We start from the raw sequence: 14565 nt of genomic DNA on the forward strand, positions 1-14565 counted from the left end.
CGCCGACGAAGAAGATGAAGACAACGAGGGCCCGGTCGGCGGCCATTGGAGCGACGACGAGCCCGCCGGGAGCAGCGCCGATAGTGGCGACGACGGCGACGACGAGGGCGGTGATGGCCCATAGATAGGACCTCTAGAATAGGGCCGGTAGTAGTAGATGGGGCAATGGATCCCCTAGTATTTCCCTTTTGAGAGCAATTAGCTCTTTATGTAAGAAATCTCATCTTAATCAATGAAGAACTTTTCCCCAATCTTGATTTTGCCGATTCCTTTTAATTGAGCCGATTCTCTCCTCTACTGACCTTGCCGATTCGTCCCCTTTGCCAATGCGTAATGAGCCGATCGCACCGCATCGGTCCTTTGAAATTCTCCCTTCTCTTCTTCAGCTGATGATTTTCTAAATCTGGTGGAAGATGCCGGATTTTCAAGAAAAACCTTCGAACTTTTCCAACCAAACCCAATAATCCTTTTCAGTACCCATCATTGTGAAGAAGGTTGCAATGAAGGATCAGCCGATGGTATCCTCATCGGTTCTTTAAACAGAGTATCCACTAGGCCTGCTGCCCCCGAGCCTTACTCGAGGCGAGAATGTCGAGAGAGAATGCGCCACGGCCGATCCTCTTTCTTCCTCCGACGGCCGATAATCCTCCGTTTCAGCTGAACTAGCCCCAAAGATTGGAAATCCTTGACGAAAAAGGTTCGGGAACCCGGATCGGCTCGAAGCAGGCTGGAGAAGTTTCCATTGTTTTACTCCCTCGAGGCAACAGAAGGCACCACCGTTGGTCTGGATTTGGTGGAGACTCGATAAACATTGCATAATTCCACTAAAGTCGATGGCTGCGCATCGGCTGCTTCTCAATTCTAAAGTCGATGCCCTCGCATCGGCTGTAACAAATTTTTTTTTATATTTGGCCGATTTTTCTTAATCGGCCCTTATATTTGGCCGATTTTTCTTAATCGGCCCCCAATGTTTCATTGCACGTATGTTCTCACATGTTTTATCTGCACATGTTCATCTGATTATATGCCCCCCGAGCCGATACCTGCTGGATGACTGCAGATATCGGCTTGTATGGATAGCCGGGCACCGCACTTGTACGTCGGCTCCGCAAAAATCCGCGCTGACTCTCGTATGCCGACGTGGTCACCGCCCGAGAGATCGGTGCTGAACGCAAGTAGAACATGTGGTGGAAGTAATTTTGGCCGATTGCTGGAATCGGCCTCCATATTCATTGGAGAGCTGAGCGAAGGTCCCGTAATGTCCCTTCATAAACTTTTTGGGGCCGATCACAAGGATCAGCCTCGCCTCGGTTTGCTCATTGGTCTAGTCTTGCTATTCGGTTAGGCTGGATAAAACCAACCCAACCTCCGACTTGATGCGCTTGCTTGTCGTCCACCTTGAGTGCACCGTAGAGTTGTGGAGCACTAAGATCCGTCGGCAAGACGAGTACCATGTTTGTGCCGGCCGATGTCTCATCATCGGCTTTCCTCTGTTTAGGGCGCCACTCCATTTTCCGTGGACGACCCTCTTCATCCAGGGTTCGCTGAACCTTTGCAGCCAGATCAGGTCGTGCCTTCCTTAGCGTATGCAGGTATAACCTTTCGGCCTCCTCCAGGCCGCGCAATCGCTGAACCCTGCGCTTTTGGGAACGGCTGAGTCCGTCAGGGCACCACCTTGGCCGGTGGTACCTGTCTTCTTCCACTTCTCCCTCGTCTTCTGAATCCTCAAGATCTGTCCAACGAGGTGACTCAGCGCGTTTGCTTTGTGGCGGGAGAGGCCCTAGGCGCTCGAACACAGACACGTTGGCTGCCTCCTTCTTTTTATTGTTGCATTCTGGGCAATTGCCGATTGTGGGCAATCGGCTCATTCCTGAATCCCAGCAGTGTCTGAAGAAGGGGCAGTCCCAATGTCTGGCGTTGTCATCTTGCTCCCTTGATGCTTCCGTGGCACAGCGCTCGTGCTCCTCCTCATCGCAATCCTGCCGACGATATCTTCTGGCTTCTCTAGCCAGACGATCTCCTCTATCATCGTAATTGGACCGTCGGCGTTGGTCATACTGACTCACATATTTGTTGAGGAGGTGATCAGAGAGGGGCGCTGATATCTTATATTCTTCACCTCTCCCTCCGTGACATAGCGCTTGCCATCATGACGGAGCCGATCGCGTGGAGCGGCCTCCTCTCGTATCCTTGCTATGAGAGCAGTCTGCCCTCATCTCCATCTTTGCCGCAGTGGTTTCCGGGTCCTACCATGTTGATGCTGAACGAGGGACCCGGCTGGCAACCTTCGGGGTAGGTGATTTCCACCATGTTAACGGCGGGGAAGGGTTGGGTGTCGACCTTCATGGCGTACTGGTTGAAAATTAGCCGCCCCTTCTCTATCGCCGCTTGGATGTGCCGACGCCACACCCGGCAGTCGTTGGTGGCATGGGAAAGCGAGTTGTGGAATTTGCGATACGGCTTTCCGTTTAGATCCTTCGCCGTGGGGAACTTGAGACCTTCAGGAATCGTCAACTCGTTTCTCCTTGAGCAGGAGGTCGAAGATTTGTTCGGTCTTGGTCACGTCAAAATCAAATCCCCGGGCGGCCCCGGTGGCTTTACCCATTTGCGAGGCCACGGGGTTCCTCCCCGAGTCCACTCAGCCACTGCTATTTCTTGGTCTCCCGCAAGCACTTCATCTTCCTCTCGTATCGACCATAACTACGCACGCTTGAACTTGTCTTGGTACAGGTCGGGGTGGCGCTGTTCATATGCTGATAGTTTCGAACCATGTGCGCCGGCGAGGGATAATCTGCTTGGGAGGCCATGTCCTTGAGCTGTGTTGCAAGGCCTGCTATCGCCAACTCGATCGCTTCCTTTTCGGTTATACGAACCGAATAACATCGGTTCCTAACATTCCTGAAGCGCTGGATGTATTCCGTCACCGTTTCCCGCGCTTCGACGTAGTTGTGCTAGATCGGCAATGCCGGACTCGGAAGCTTCGAATGGTATTGCATATGGAACTGTTCTTCCAATTGCTTCCAAGACTGGATGGAGTTTTCTGGCAAAGAGGTGTACCATCCAAAAGCCGATCCCGTGAGGGACTGTGAAAAGAGCCTCACGCGTAGCTGATCCGACACTGAAGCCGGTCCGAGTTGAGCCAAATATCGGGCTGACGTGCTCGATGGAGCTGGAGCCATCTGATCCACTGAATTTGGAGAAGTCGGGGAGCCGATATTTAGGTGGCAGCGGGATCATCTCGTAATCGTCGGGGTACGGCTTGGAATAGCCGATTGCCCTTCTTTTCGGCATCATGCCGAACTGGTCTCTCAGTATGGTACTGATCTGATCCGCTGTGCTGGCCGTAGGAGTTGCACTCTGAAGATTCGCCGGGGTGGCGTACTTGGCCAGCCATGTGTGCTTTTCCAGCTCTGAGCCAACTGCAGGAGCTGGGCTCGGGAGTTTCGTCGGTGTGGCGCATTTAGTTAGCCACGTCTGCTTCTCAAGCTCTGTCGCCGACGTTCCTCCTGTCTTCGCCGGAGTCCCCGATGTTGTGGCCTGGTTTGTGAGTGCCCAATCACCACAATCCGGCACATACATGCACGCGTATCCTTGAGGGATCTCCTTAGGCGCCTCCATTAAGAACTGGTAGTCACTAGGGTCGCCACCAATCCCGTAGACGAGGAATGCCGGTGTAGTCGGCACTTCAGCCAGGTGCTGCCAACGCATATGGCAGCGGTGGACGGGACCTGGAGTGGCAACTCTCCTAGATGAGTCCCGAGGGCTGGTCCCGACGGCGAGTACCGGTGGCTCATGATCTCCTGGATCACGCGCGGAGCGACACGCTCCAACACGTTGACCAAGTTCTCGAGTGGCGGTGTAGCGAGTGAGCCACCGGGTAGTTGATCTCCTGCCGCGGACCCCTGGTGCGTTCCTCCGACGGGGTAGAGAGGTCTATCCCATCGAGCGCACCTTGCGGTGAGAATCCCTTCCATCCGATGCCATGGGAACGGGTTCTGCGAAAAGAGCCGATGAGGTCGGCTTCGAGGGTGGCCTTGATCTCGTTGTATTGCTTCTTGAGGTCGTCGGGCGGATCCTCGTAGGTGAGCGGCGTGCCGTCCGCCATCTCGGATGTAGATGGCGATGTGGTTGATGTAGACGATTGTCCCACCGGGCGTGCCGGAATGTGTTGACTGCCAAAACCCACCGGCGGGCAGCGGCCTTGTCAACACCGTAGAGCCGGGAAGAGCCTAGAGCTGCGGCTGGCTGAGACCCCTCCGAGCGACGGCCCGCAATGCTCTTCTGGTCACACGCGGCGATGCGAAGTGCAAGGGCGTGCCACCTGACCTATACCTGGTCGGGGAAGGTGATGGGGATGCCTCGCTTAGTTTCCTGCGGGGCATACATGTAAACATTAAATACGAGCCTCGATCGGCTCTCGGGTTATCTCGTGAATCGGCTCAAAGAGCCGATCCACCCATGATTCGTACGGGGTGCACGAATACTTGGTGGTCCTGCTTGATCAAGATGAAGCTAATGAGATCTACGACGATTTAGGGTTTTCACCGCATAATCGGATCATCCTACTCCAGAGTTGGGCCTCGCGGCCACGCACGGTGCTCGTAAGCCGATCCTAAACAAGGCCTAAAAACCAACATGAAGTTGATCCTCGGAACATCCCGTTTAGGACTTGCGAACGCCACCCTACGTGCCACCTGGATCCTCCCCCTTTGTAAGGCCTAACTATTGCAGATATTAAACTAATCCTTGTAGAACAAGGAGCAATCGTAACGGATCAGATCTACTAAATAATGATCAAGCGGGGTGCTGCCCCCACACCTGAGATAGGCGTGAGGGCGGCTAGATATGCAAGGGTTGCACTACGTAAGCATGCTTAAACGAAGAACAATGCTAACCCTAACACATCTAATGATAACTACGTTGCTCGCCATCAAAAGCGCTTCGAGTACGAGCAACGCATGAACAACGTGGGGCTTGTGCTGCCTAGATCGCAAGATGCGATCTAGGCAGCATGTCGCTTACCTGATAGAAACCCTCGAGACGAAGGAGTTGGCGATGCGCCGAGATTTGTTTGTTTTGGGGTTGAACGTGAGTTGTTGTTTATTCCATAAACCCTAGGTACATATTTATAGTCCAGGGGACTTTCTAATGTGGGCGTGCACCAAACCGTGCACGAGTAAGATTCTATCTCTAAACTAAGATACGATCTAATATGTTACAGATACACGGGCAATTAAGCCCAACTTGGTATAAAAGGCCGATTCACATAATTCTCCATGTATACTTCCTTTAAGCCCATCTTGATTGCGGCCCACCTCTGACTCGGTTAAATTCTGGTGATAACAGCTTCTTAACATCATCAGAAAACAAGCTACTCAGAGTAGATAACTCAATCATGTGTTCAACAGCACTTTCTTTTTCAGTACCACAAAAGGGTGTTTTCTCAACAATAGCTATATGAGATAGATCAAGAGAAAAATCATAATCTTTATCCTTAATGTTTATAGGAGATGTGACAAATTTAGGATCAGGAGACAGTTTATATCTAACAGCATGTTCTGCAAGCAACTTTTTAATTTTTCTTGCATCAGTAGTAGCATTGCATTTTTCAATAAAATCATCATCAAGTTCCACATAATCTTCATCAAGATCATCACTAGAGTATTCAACAGACTCAGGTGAATTAACAGGTGTAACAGCATTTTCATTAGGAGTTTCAGTATTTTCAATTTGTCTAGACCTAGCAATTGTAGCATCTAGAAAAGATCCTAACGAACCATCATTATCAAGCACAGTAGAATTATCGTCACAATTATAAGGGGAATTTTCAGATTCAGCAGAAGTACCAGCATTTGAAGCTTGTGGTGGTGAAACAAGTTTACTTATCACAGATGGTGAATCAAGAGCAACGAGAGGTACTCGAGTTGTACCTTTTCTTGTAGTGGATGGTAATATGGCGACCTTACTATCGCGAGGTTTACCCATGATGGAGAATTTGCAGCGAACAATATCAATCCAAGTGAACTTCCAAATAAAGCTATGCTCCCCGGCAACGGCGCCGAGAAAATAGTCTTGATGACCCACAAGTATAGGGGATCGCAACGAGTCTTCGCGGGAAGTAAAACCCAATTTATTGATTCGACACAAGGGGAGACAAAGAATACTTGAAAGCCTTAACAGCGGAGTTGTCAATTCAGCTGCACCTGGAAACAGACTTGCTCGCAAGAGTTTATCGGTAGTAACAGTTTTATTGCCAGTAGCAGTAGTAAAATAACAGCAGCAGAGTAACAAAGACAGCAGTAGTGATTTTAGTAAACAGCAGGATTAAAATACTGTAGGCACGGGGACGGATGATGGGCGTTGCATGGATGAGAGAAACTCATGTAACAATCATAGCAGGGCATTTGCAGATAATAATAAAACGGTGTCCAAGTACAAAGCAATCAATAGGCATGTGTTCCAATTATAGTCGTACGTGCTCGCAATGAGAAACTTGCACAACATCTTTTGTCCTACCAGCCGGTGGCAGCCGGGCCTCTAGGGAAACTATCTGGATATTAAGGTACTCCTTTTAATAGAGTACCGGAGCAAAGCATTAACACTCCGTGAACACATGTGATCCTCACATCACTACCATCCCCTCCGGTTGTCCCGATTTCGTCACTTCGGGGCCATTGGTTCCGGACAGCGACATGTGTATACAACTTGCAGGTAAGACCATAAACAATGAATATCATGATGAAACAATAACATGTTCAGATCTGAGATCATGGCACTCGGGCCCTAGTGACAAGCATTAAGCATAACAAGTTGCAACAATATCATCAAAGTACCAATTACGGACACTAGGCACTATGCCCTAACAATCTTATGCTATTACATGACCAATCTCATCCAATCCCTACTATCCCCTTCGGCCTACAGCGGGGGAATTACTCACACATGGATGGGGGAAACATGGCTGGTTGATGAAGAGGCGTCGGTGGTGATGGCGGCGATGATCTCCTCCAATTCCCCGTCCCGGCGGAGTGCCAGAATGGAGACTTCTGGCTCCCGAGACGGAGTTTCGCGATGTGGCGGCGTTCTGGAGGGTTTCTGGCGACTTCGACTTCTCTCTGTGCGTTTTTAGGTCGAGGCCAATAAGTAGTCCGAAGGAGGGCGTCGGGGGCCAGCCGAGGGGGCCACACCATAGGGCCGCGCGGGCCCCCCTAGGCCGCGCCGCCTTATGGTGTGGGGCCCTCGGGCCTCCACCTGACTTGCCCTTCTGGCTCCGTGAGTTTTCTGGGAAAATAGGGCCTTCTGTCAAAATCCCGAGGTTTTTCCTGAAAGTTGGATTTCTGCACAAAAACGAGACACCAGAACAGTTCTGCTGAAAACAGCGTTAGTCCGTGTTAGTTGCATTCAAAATACACAAATTAGAGGCAAAACAATAGCAAAAGTGTTCGGGAAAGTAGATACGTTTTGGACGTATCAACCCCCATTAAAGATTTTTTTTATTTTAGTTACCCTATTTAGGAAAAGTTTTGCCAAATTTTACCCTATTTTAGAGATTTTTGACAGGTGGGTCTGCGCCCGTCAGGTCCATGTGGCATTATACGAATACGGTCTTTGGCCTCCTGGTTTTTTCTTGCAATAGGAGCACACGGTCGCCGACTCTGGCTCCGACGATCACTAGCAATCACCTCCGAGCCTCCTGCCGCTTGACGCCTGCTGCTCCTACGTGATCTTCATGCGTACGAATAAATTCTTGAGATTTTTCTACGAGAGATTAGCAGGATAGTTTGAGGTTACTGCTTAACTAACTAGCCACGAGGTGCGGGCCAGTATATGACTTTTATTTCGGGGAAGTTTGTAGTAGTAAAACTGGGTTCAATTCTGGGAAGAAAATCGATCAGGAGGCCATAAACCGCATACGTGTCACGCCATATGGACACGATGGTGCAGATCCACATGTCAAAAAGCTTTAATTCTTCAAAGGGGGTAAAATTTGGTAATTTTTTTCCTAAATGGGGTAATTATGAAGAAATTATGTTGAATGGGGGAATTATTGTCAAAATTGTCAAACTAGGTGATAAAAACAGAATTTACTCTGAAAAAATAATCAACCGTACGTTTAGTTTGAATTAATTTCATTGATTCATAAGATGAACACGCGGAAAAAAGATAACAACCCACCTATCCGTATTTTTCAATCACAAAATAGATACTTTTGTAAATATTAAATGAATATCAAATATTTTGATATAGCTTAAAACACCCTTTCTTACATGAATCATCTATTGTCTCCCTGGGTTTGATGAGAACTTTGGATGAGTACAATTCTTAGATTTTTTTATATAGTGTCTCCCTCGATTTCAAGACGGTGGTTGCCCAAATTTCTATGAAATTACCCCCCCCCCCCCGCCCCCCTTTCATATTTTCCAAAAAAATAAAAAAGGCTCAAATGGCATTTTAACTTTATTTCCAGATGTCAAGTGACCCATTTGTCTCTATTTCTCTCTACTCTCTATTCCCTTTTCTTTGTTAGGACAAAAATTGCATCTTGTGCTACCTGAATCATTCAAAGGCATTATTTCTAAAGAAATTAGTCAATGACATTATTACTAAGGTGTACAATAAAAGATCCCATTGTATATCTCATATTGCATTCATGCTTATTTCATTTTCATGGACGTTTACAATTATTGCAATCTAAAAGGCCACTTCAATTTGGAAAAGGAAACAAATGGATTCTAATTCCTATGGATTATTTCATGGTCGTTCGATTCGATTCAGAGGAATGACACAAGGAAAAAGCATAAGAAATTTTCCGCGGGTGCCATTTAACAGAAGAATATAGGAAAACTAACATCCACTAAGATGTTACTTTTGATTTATGTGCATAGCATGGAAGCAAAGAACAATATATGTGCCAATGAGGTGACCCGTGTAGTTAGCGGGCCATTTTATTCGACTTTGCCTCTCCGATCATGATTCATCTGTTTGTATGCATACACCTCATGTAAAAAAACATCTCTCAATCTCTGTTCTTGCACATGCATTTCTATGATTTCTTTTCCGATTCTTGCATTTTTAAAATATCGGAAGCTAGAGACCAGAACAACATGTAATCATCTTAGTTCCTGGGGAGATAATGACGAGGGGTATGTTTGGATCATGTCTACAACAACCCTACAAGAGTGCCAATCTTTTGGCGTAGGAATCAACCAAAAATATTTGGCTACAGTATGTGAAGCCAACAACAAGTGTTCCATAGGCAGCCAAAAAGTTGGCAACAAACTAGAAGTGTGAGGACATTTAGCATGAACAATTTTTTTTTGTAGGGTGAGCATGGGGTATAAACCAAACAGACACTACGACCTAAGATTGAGACCAAAATGCACCCCACTATTTTTTTGCCATGTATAAGATTTGGTCATTGATTGGATGGTTGCCAGTTTTTTGGCATGCCAATTCTATTTGCCTACTCTAGCTGAATTTTCTTGTCAATGTAAGCTAAGGAAGTGAAACTTTCAAAAGGAAAATTGGTTGGATGCACCTAGGCTCAAACATACTCCCTCCCCAAATTAGGATGCATATAGTTTTCAGTCAAAGTCAAACCTTTTAAAGTTTGAGCAACTATGTACAAAAAAATATCAACATCTAAAATTTTAAATGCACATAATATGAAAATATATTTCATGATGGTTCTCAAAATACTAATTTGAGAAGTTTGACTTTACCCAAATATTATAGGCATCCTCTTTTGGAATAGAGGGAGTATTACATACTCACCCCAAAGTGGAAAAGTTCATGTCCTCGAAGCAATTAAAAAAAACTAAAGAAGTGATGATGCCCTAATCGACCAGTACACCCAATAATATGCATGCATAGAAATCTACACCAAGTTGCCGTTAATTTAAACGCCCAATGATCTTTGTGGCCACCCCTAGTCCCTTTGGCTAGCTCTCGTGTCCCTCCCATGGAGCACAGTTGATCCGCCACTTGTTGCTCTCCCTATGGTCCAGCCATCGATCCATGAACAACACGAAACCAACCAAAAAAATCATCGAGAATCGTGCTCAATCAGGTACTCGCCGATGGATCGAATCTGACGAATTGGACGGTCGATCAGCTCCCGATTCCCTGTCCGGACGACATGTGCGGCCGGCCAGAGCTAGCTCCCCGGATTGGCTGCCCCTGCAGCAGCATGCATGCGTCGGAGACCGTGCGCCTGCCCGGCCTCTGTCTCCACGTACGGCCGGCCGGCTAATCTATTCGCCCGTCCGTGCACTGCCGCAGGCTCCCCGCCCGGGTTCCATGGCGTCGCCGCCGCGATCGACGGCGCGACCGTGGTTAGTTTTAATCAGCGAGGTTGGAGCTAGCTACGACACAGACACTGTTCACAAGTAGTATTTGTAAATATTTCTCGAACCGGCAACAAGAAGTGGCAAAAATGGCCACACATCCTTTTCTCGAACGAGCCAATGGTCATAACTGGCAAAAGGTGGCCTTGATCTCCGGCTCATGCGTGTAGTTTTTCCATATATATGGGGAATGTTTATCTAGTGTTGAGGATGGGAGATTGAGTTTTACTGCTCTCTTTTTTTTAAGAGGAGAAAGAAATTTTGGCCCCCGGCCGGGAGCATATGCTTCTGGTGTTCAAAATGAGTTTCACACGCAGTTTAACAGGTATATAAAAAATTCGATTAAAAAGTGTGTTCGTTTCAATATTCTATGTGCTCACGAGAAACTGATGTTTTTTTATGTCATCTGTAAAAAGATAAAATTCAAAATTTTACGAGCCATTTTTTTAATCTTTTTTACATAGGACATAAAAAATGACACGCCAAAATTTCTTCAGATTTTTTAACATTTTAAATATTTTTCCCGGTCGGAGGAGCATATGCATCCAAGATCAAAACTGAATTTCTGAAAAATATCATGAAAAAGTAGTTTGAACGAGGCTGGAGTGGACATATATGGTATGCATCTTAGGCAGAAAGCAGCAGAAGAGTGAAGATGAACAGGTAATTAGTAGAGAATCAGCAAGCGAGCACTAGCTAGAAACATCCTTTTGTGCCAAACAAGGTGTAGATCCAGGAACCTTTTGCTAGCAGCCTACAACAAATTGATGGAGAAAGAGATGATCCACAGAGATGCTTCACATGCATTACAGACCTGGCCACTACACATATAACTGACTTATGAATTTACATACGGAGTAGTAAATTATACACATGTCATGGATGCGAAAACCAATTATGTATGCTTCTCTGGCCTATTCCATGTAGACACATCGACACAACACGGACAAAAAAAACTGAGGGTTCGCAGTGTGCACTTTCTTGCACCTAGGCTAGCCATATACTAGCTAGATGATCCGTTTGCCTTATTTCTTTTGGACAACTATATTAGGGTGGATATGGTAAGTGGGGGTACGTACGACATAGTATTGTTTATGTCTTCTCAAACTCCTATTTGCTTACGGGTACGGAAATAAAAGAATCTAAAAAGTTAGCTAGTGAGACGAACGTACCTTGCATTTGAATAAAGTTCGTTCTGACCAAATCCTCCTCCCTATCTTGAGGAGAAGGAAAAGCGTGGTTTTGTACGAACTAGTACTAGTATATGTCCACAGGCAGCTGCAGGCCAACTATGATCAAACCCACTATTTTTCCTTTGGATCAACTCTCGAATATTAATTTCTAGATGGTTCAACTGCATGGCACGATGGACTCTACTATATGTAGGCACTAGTATTACTCTATTCAATTAATTGGTTATAATGGACCAGCAGTCATTATTCCATACTCCTCCAGACACCTTGCTTATTATAACCAATTATAATTAATCTTTAATTTAGAAGGATCAAGTCTATGACTCCGATAATTGGTCGATCGGTCCTAACCTCACTTCAGGCCTTCTTCCCCATGCCCCACAATCTGACAAAGGAGCCCTCAAGACTTTCAACAAAATCCTTAGAAGCTAACTCTCACTTAATTTGTTTTTTACAGCATGTTACAGATGCAAGTATGGCGGAGGCTCTTGCAATGCAGTATGGCTTAGAGCTCGCTGATAATAATGGGTATCATAAGCTGCAAGCTGAGTCGGATTTCATGGAGGTTATCAACCTGTTTTCTGGTGATGAACGAATATGGGGACCAACCACGGCAATTTTTGCCAATTGCAACATCTCGATGGGAAGAATTGGCATGGTGGAATTTGCTCATTGCCCTAGGGAAGCAAACAAAGCTGCCCATGAGATAGCTAAGGAGTGTTTTAGATGCAAAATTGTTGTAATTGAAAGGATATTCCTCCTGTTTTCCTTTTAAACTGTCTCGTGAACAATGTAATATTATTTCATAATCAATAAAGCTTGCCGTGGTGGCTTTCCCTCAAAAGAAAACTACCACTTTGTTTTTTTAAGTTGAACAACAGGTTTCCCCACAACATATCCTATAAATTGTAAAAAAAGAGAGTTTGTACTAAAAAGGAGTTGGAGAGAATCTCCACAAAATAAAAGCTTACTCTCACATGAAAAACAAACTATTATAGTGGTGGTACTGCAAGTAATTTGGCTACGGCGGTATATAGACCAAAGGCGGCCTCGAGCCCCGGAGTTTCTCCATATAGAGAATTTCTTGAGGTGTTTGGATAATTGCTACGGTATTGGAATGAATGGTATGCCACATAAAAATCTATGGTGGTATGGAAAACTCCAACAACGGCAGCGACTAGGGGCGGATCTACTACTCATGAGCTTTCCAGCGTGCGATGTCTTGTGTTATCTAACTTTCTACAGTGGTTTTGGTCAAAAAAATGGCATCTTAAGCAGGACTACCATTGATGCTGATGTAAAACACCTCAAAGCATCCAACGACACTACTATTGGGAATGATATAAGGTGCCAATCTTTTGTTCACCGACATATCTAGGGATGGATCATAGTTTAAAAGTCAAAGTTTTCTGTATTTTCCATAAGAAAAGGCATAATAGTTCAAGACGGCCGGTATGTGTGCATTTTATAGGATCCGCCGTTCTTGTTCTGATGGAGTGATATATGTGTATAATATCTTCCGAAAATGCCGTTTTCACCTGGCTTTTGGTTCATAGCAGGTTATAGACTTCCGATTGCTTTTTTTTCGTTCTTGTCTGGAAGAATGCACGAGAAACCGTCAACACTTGCATAGTTTCAAATGTCGACACTCTAGACAAATTTGGGTGGCGTACTACGGTTGGTCTTTCTTCCACAACCTCATTGGGTACCCAGGTCTCGCTCGCTTCATGGTTCTTCAGTACTAGGCTATCTAAGTATTCACCATACCTATGCTATTATTCTATAAAACGGATTGAAGGAGATGCGAAGGTTGTGAGTTTGGCCAGAGCAAATATGCCATAGGAATATCACGACTTAGTATTTGCACCTATGGGTTTTCCAGAATTTTAGCTTCTTTGGCCGTATTTGTACCTATGTTTTTTTTTTGTTTTTAAGCCCCTGGCCACGCTGTCTACTATGTCTATATATATAGATGTAAAATGCAAGCGTTTTTTTTTTGTCTCATATTAGAAAAATGATAAAGACTCATGTTTGCTCGAATACAAAATTGAACTTACTACGACATATTATTTTGCTATAGGGTCACAATTATTTTGCTATATCAGTGAAGACTCCGCGGCATCAAACTTCTCTTACTTTCACATAAAATACATTAAAAACATAAATATCGGTTGGATGATAATGCCATAGTAATATTTATCATGAGAAATACTTTTATGGTAATGTAAGATATTTTCATATCATGCCTCCTAAAAACTAACAATCAGAGTTACATATTGTCAAATTTTGCTCAACACATTAAGTGCACTCCCTGTAGACATGTAGGCACACTACAAAAAATAGACTTCCATGGAATATAATTATTGTCCCCATTAGACACCGATCAGCCTGTTCGCTGGTCAAAAGAGCGACAAAGACGCACGATTTTGTCGACGCACGCCTGATTTTCTAAGGCATGCTCACGTATAATTTATATCACCACTTGCAGGAAAACGACGAACTATGCCGATGGCTATGTCCAAGGACGATGGTGAGATCTAGTGAGCAGAATGCATATGAACTACTCTTCTCATCTTTTTAATTAGAAACTGCCCGATCAACTGCTCATCATCAGGATCAGCCATAAGACAGAATGTATCCATCGATCACTTCCTCGCCCCTTGGAGCTCAAAGAATAATACCAATGAGATGCGCAGACGCATAATACAATTTATGTACTACTGTACAAAAAATAATACGATAAAATAAAAACTTAACACATAGAACACATCGACCGTTTCGTTTAGTGGAAACCAAACTACACATCGATCGCATTCAGAAACCGAGGCGTACGTACTGCATCGACTTATATTAATCTGTGTGTTATCTTGCGTGTTTCGGACACTCTCGCTTCTGCCTAGCTAGCTAGAGCAGTAGTTTAGCAGTAATTATGCTGATAGGCTTCTATATGTAGCAAGTTAGCTCGTGTTAAGCTATGTAGGAGTAGCAGTACCCTGCTAGATCTGGATCCCTCTGAAACTGTACGT

This window comes from Lolium rigidum, chromosome 6 (assembly GCF_022539505.1).
Source record: "Lolium rigidum isolate FL_2022 chromosome 6, APGP_CSIRO_Lrig_0.1, whole genome shotgun sequence".
Lineage (NCBI taxonomy): Eukaryota > Viridiplantae > Streptophyta > Magnoliopsida > Poales > Poaceae > Lolium > Lolium rigidum.